Genomic DNA, 6,000 nt, shown 5'->3' with positions numbered 1-6,000 from the left:
AGCCTGACAGTCTTGCTCCAGTGTTTACTTTCTGTCTCCCCCCCTTATGATAACTACACACCTCACAAATGCACACTCGCACACACACCCATACATTCACACACACACCCACATATCCACATCCAGAAAGCAGAGGAAAGTCAGGAGATTTCCCCGAAGTCCGAACGGCCAGTCAAATGGTCACGGCATAATGCCCAAATGATATATATTATCATAACACACGGTCGCGGGCCGGTCTGCATTTCAAAGTCCCGGGCCATTTTTCAGTCCCAGTCCAGACCTGATTGCAGCCAATCTTTAGAAGCACATTTCCACAAAATAGAAAAATTCAAACACACAAGGGCATCATATTATTTTTAGCTTCTTGTTTCCGGTATTGAATTAGTAAAAGGAAAATTAAGTTACAGTATGGTTTGGAGAAACTCTGCCATGTTTCACAAAGACTAATTCACTTACAGTTCCTGAATGATACATGATCTAGGATCCCCAATGAGAGATAAAAGGGTCTTTCACCAGAGAACAAAGAGCTTCTGTAGCCTTGAGGATGCAACTGTCCTATCTATGATTAATCAAGCTGCACTCGTGACTGATATCAAACTGTGGTAGCCTTCCAGTGCTGCCCTGCTGCTGCCCACCCCAAGGTTACATCATCAAAGCAGAAAAGATGTGTGTGTGCGTGTGTGTGTGTGTGTGTGCGTGTGTGTGTTAACCTCTAGTGTCTACGGGGTCAAAGATCAACCATCATCCTCAAAACCGGTAAGCATGAGAGCGCCCTGACAGCTGCGTCTCAAACACACACACACACACATTCACACACACGCAGGTCTTTCCTGCACCACCTGCCTATGCTGTATAGTTCCCAATGTTTACCCAGCTCATGATTGGAGCAGAGGAGAATGTAAAGATTAACAACTTAACCTCCTAATTATCCCTGTCAGCCGGGTAGGAAGTGGATCTTATAGATGTGGAGCCCGCTGCTGTTCCTGTGCTGCTGATCTAATTGCACAGGCTGTCAGGCGCCCGCCTCGGACAGCTGCCCCCTGATCAGAGAGCCTCACATGTAGCACTCACTTCCTGAACATGTAAAAGCACTTTGGGGGGGGGGGGGGAGGGGGGAGGGGGAGAACAGACCTTGGAAGCGTGTGTGTGTGTGTGTGTGTGTGTGCGTGTGTCCTCAGAGGTCTGTCTGGTATGCTGTCAGAGTGCACACTGCTGGATGACCCTGTAGAGAGCATGTGCAGGTCACCTGACTGACTGTAGCTTGAAGGGTAGGGAGAGTTAGAGGTGGGGAAATAGAGGAACTTGAGAATCCAATACCCTTATAGTCCTTCAAACCCAAGTCCCAACGCCAACGCTCTAGAACGCTCTTAAGAAGCTCTTAACGTTAAGAGCTTCTTATTAAATCTAAGAAACCCGGCCATTACCGGTACATCTTATCTTCAGATCTTATCTTCAGAATTAAAAAGTAATCGTAAACATAGACTTGTGTAACAAATAAAACAGACAACATAAATGAGAAATATTAGAGTTACTACATGTTCTGAAATCAGGGATACTGTAGGCTATATACATGCGCTAGGGGCTTGTTGAAAGCCCTCACAGTAAAGTGTTCATAAATATGGAGCTCACGGCACTAAAGTGATTATATTGCCTTACACCACAGTATCTCTCTCTTTCTCTAACATTCTATTTTCCCTTCCCTCCCTCCCTCCCTCCCTCCCTCCCTCCCTCCCTCCCTCCCTCCCTCCCTCCCTCCCTCCCTCCCTCCCTCCCTCCCTCCCTCCCTCCCTCCCTCCCTCCCTCCCTCCCTCCCTCCCTCCCTCCCTCTCCCACCCTCTCTCCTTCTCTCTCTGTGTCTGACACATTTTCTCTCTCAATCCCTTCCTTTTCTACCCTCCGTTCTTCTCCCCCTGCCCGTGGGTATCCAGTTGCTCCAGGAGATCCCGTGCCACCACTGTGCTGCTTGACAGCGCTCTGTCACATCCAAGCCCATCTTCTTTCTTTTTGTTTCCATAGAAACCACTGGGCCATGGAAAAGTACGGGGGGAACGGATAGAGGATAGAGCGGGGAGAGGAGAGAACGAGGGCAAACACTAACAACAATAGTTGGTCTGGAGCTGTGAATGAGACTGTCAGGGCGAGAGAGAGAAAGAGAGAGAGAGAGAGAGAGAGAGAGAGAGAGAGAGAGAGAGAGAGAGAGAGAGAGAGAGAGAGAGAGAGAGAGAGAGAGAGAGAGAGAGAATGAGAGAGGATGAGAGAGAATGAGAGAGCGAGAAAGAGAGAGACAGAGCTTGCTGCAAAAACAGACAGGTGGTGGAGGATTTTCTGAAGGTTTGACTTTACAGTTTTGTGTAAAGGTATTCAGACTACAAACTACTGTAAAACCAATGCAGTACGTTCTCTTCTTAGGGTTAGGGTATATTTAGCCAACTCTATATATTTATTCAACACTGAGTAAATGCTTTGAGTCTTGGTTTCTTAGGAGAGTTTTGGGTGTCAATGTTGTGCCAATGATGCCAGTCAGATAATGACATACAATTACCAAAATGGCACACCCTTATGGTTAGGATTAGTGTAAGAATGGATATTTAAGCAACCATTTCCGTTGTTGAATTTTCACACTATATGCACAGTCAGAGCACAGTTTAACCAAATAGATCAAGACACATGCAGACAAAAAGAAATATAAAGCACCCATTTTAACCTTAAGCTACTTCTAACCTATGAAATCATAATATGAATACACAAATGTATTCAGGTCGTCTTCAGAAGTTAGGAACCACCTGGGGACTTGTTCATCAATAATAAATAGCTTGCCCCTGTTTCCATGTGGCCTGGGTATTTCACTTCATATAACCCCATAGCAAGAGGATGTATGGGTCTACTCTGCAGACAGGTAGGCTAGGTAGGGCTAGGTAGAACACAGAGAGTGCTGATAATAGATAGATACATTGATAAATAGATAGATAGTTACAAAAAGAGAGACAAAGAGAGAGAGAGAGAGAGAGAGAGAGAGAGAGAGAGAGAGAGACAGAGACAGAGAGAGACAGAGAGAGAGAGACAGAGAGAGAGAGAGAGAGAGAGACAGAGAGAGAGAGCTATCTGTGATGAACTGGTTTGGTCTGGCCCTTCAACAGCCCTCTGGACTGTCGCTCGCCCCGCTCACAAATCTTCTCTGCTCTGCTTGAGCAGCCACGGCAGCAGTTGGTGAGAGGCGAGCGGGGCAAGCGTGAGGAGGGTGGTGATGTGGACGTGCACCCTGGTCAGTCTGCCAAAGAGGGGGAAGGGAGACGGCCCGAGAAAGAGAGAGAGACGAGTGGGTTAAAGGAGGAGACGGGAGGGGGGGGGGCGACAGTGATGCTCCATCCTCTCAGCTAGAGACAGGGTGACATTGGAAGGTGAGAGTATCCGTTCTATGTATGTTTGATCTGCTCCCTCACTCTCCTTGCCCTGCCATCTCACTCAACATCCCTCGCTTTCTCACACGCTTTTCTCTCTCTATCTCTCTCTGTCCTCCCACAGGTCCACCCTTCAGTTGCTCTTTCCTATGTTTTTAATCTCCCTCCCTCCCCAGCCAGTGGGCTGGAGTATCACATGGGCACCCATCAGCACTCTGAGATGACACACAAACATTTTGCCAAGGTGGTGTGAATGAGATCATTGTCCTTTACCCGGCAAATACCACGGCAAATGTAAATGTTTAAGTAAGGGAGAGGGAAAAGTGGAGAGAAGAGGAGAGGTGATCATGCTAGGGGAGAGGAAACCATGCTAGGTCAGCCCCCATGCTAATGGTGTTCTGGATGTGGGTCTCTCCTGTAAGGCTTGTCCAGCAGCTCCTTGTGGTGAGGTTCAGTGGTGGCCTGAGCCAGGCAGTGAACCCCTCATTATCAACACAATGGCCCTCAATCCCTCTGGGATCTAGCCTGCCAGTGCTACATGCCAGGCAAATCTTCTCCCTTTGATGAGGAGGCTTCCACAAGCATGCACACACTCACTCATCAGCCTTCCACCAGGGCTCTCCTATCAACTGAACAACCTATCAGATGGTAGGCAAGCACAGCTTAGGCTATAGCCTTCAACGCCTGTCTCACTATGACAAGCCCTCATTGTTCCCTAATGAGCTCTTATCAGATGGCAAATGAAAATAAGAAAAAAAATACTACCCGATCACGATCCAGTGTTTGTTATTATTTTAAATTGATTGCCAAATACCGAAAAACCTCTCATCTAGCTTTGCAATCAGCGGAAACTTAGGGCAGGGAAATGAGTCACCCGCATATAGCCAAAGGTGCGGCGAATAATCATAGCCTACAGTTTGTCATTGTATCCAATAAAGAAGAAAAACAAAAAAGAGTTTGCTTGGAGAGAAGAGAATAAAGCCTCGCCAGAGGCTGTATTCTGCGCCAATGTTTACTCTTAGCTGCCTATAGACAGTAGGGAGGGTCCAGTTTGGCATTTCCCAGCAAAAAACCTATTGTAGCACAATATACCCGCACATGATGACAAACGGCGGTTAAACTACTGTCACGTTCTCCGTGGTGCTTGGTCACGATGGTCGTTCATTCAAATTGTTGCCTTGTGGCTCTAACGTCTAATGGTGGTTATCTCCGAATATCGCAATGGGGAGGTGATAATGTAGAGCTGGCAGATTAGCGCTTGCCCGGGATCGACGCCTCAGGACGCAATGGGATCTTTTGTTACCTTTCAAGGGCAACCTTTATATAATTGACACAAGAGCTAGCAACGTTTCTCCCCCCTCTATAGATGGTGTTATGCCCACTTTATTTTTCTGAGCCCTCCCTTTATTGATTTTGACTAAATTCACAATCACAGTGAAATGTGTCCAAACAAACGAGTTAACAAATTAGTTTAACGGCACTTAAAGCAGGCATAGAGTAGGCCTACAAGTTGCAAACACATTTTTTATGTGACAGAGCTGCTTTAATAGCCTGAAAATATGATGTGTGTGGGGAAAGTTACTAGGCATAGACCTAACTGTTCATTTGATTCTTTGAGTGCAGCTGTGAATGAACTAATTTATCTATGCATGCGCAATTCCTGCTTTCATTCCCACTACGTTTCACACGAAGTGCACAACCTCCATGTGCATGCTAGGACTACACATTGCTATTCATTACTCTCAGTTGGTGTGTTTGGGGGGTGGGGAGTTTCACCACATGAGTTCGTTTAATCACATGATTTCACATCTGCTGGATAACTCAAATTTAGCATGTTTTGAGGTTTATTGGAGTTGAAACGGTTTAAATGCCAGAGGATAATTTGGAATGGGTGCGTTTGATTACAGCGTGACCCTCCAGGGTTAAACTTCTGCCTCTCATTACTTCTCAAATGTCAGCTGCTCAGCAGGAATGAAGCTTTTCTCTCTTGTTTCAGTAGTCCAAATAATCTTTCAGAAGAAACAACCTCAACAACCATTTATATTTTCAATATCTGTTTTGTATAGGACAGCCTTGAATGTATTCCGACACTGACCCAAGGGTGTTCCATGAGTCATTCAACACAGCATATGATATCACAACTTGTATTTTCAAATCCTCATTTACTTGAGCTGAACAGAAATAGGAGCAACCCTCTTCCTGGTGTAACGACTCTGTTATCTGAGGCAAAACAGGAAGTGAGTGGTTGCAGAGACAGATCAGGGCTTAACTCCCAGGTGCAGCTCTCATATCACTGACCTTGGGGCAGTCTGGAGGAGGTGGAGTTTACTTTGGCACTGTGGCTGAGCCAGCCTGGTCCGACTGCTGGAATCTGAGGTCGAACACAAACACCTAGCCTACTCTGTGACTGTGTGTGGGTGTGTGTTCGTGTGTGTGTGTGTGTGTGTGTGTGTGTGAAACAGAATGTTTTTGCGTGTGGAAATGTTTGCATCCCTGTGTGTGTGCAGGTGTGTGTACATGTGTGTTGGTATGTCTGTATGTGACTGTTTGCTTGCTTTTGCACACAAAAGATATAACCAAGGCAGCTCTAGCTGAAGGAGAA

Source organism: Hypomesus nipponensis, chromosome 7 (genome assembly GCF_054491055.1).
Source record: "Hypomesus nipponensis isolate SF chromosome 7, ASM5449105v1, whole genome shotgun sequence".
In the NCBI taxonomy this organism is placed as follows: Eukaryota; Metazoa; Chordata; class Actinopteri; order Osmeriformes; family Osmeridae; genus Hypomesus; species Hypomesus nipponensis.
Note: the sequence above shows the minus strand (reverse complement) of the source record.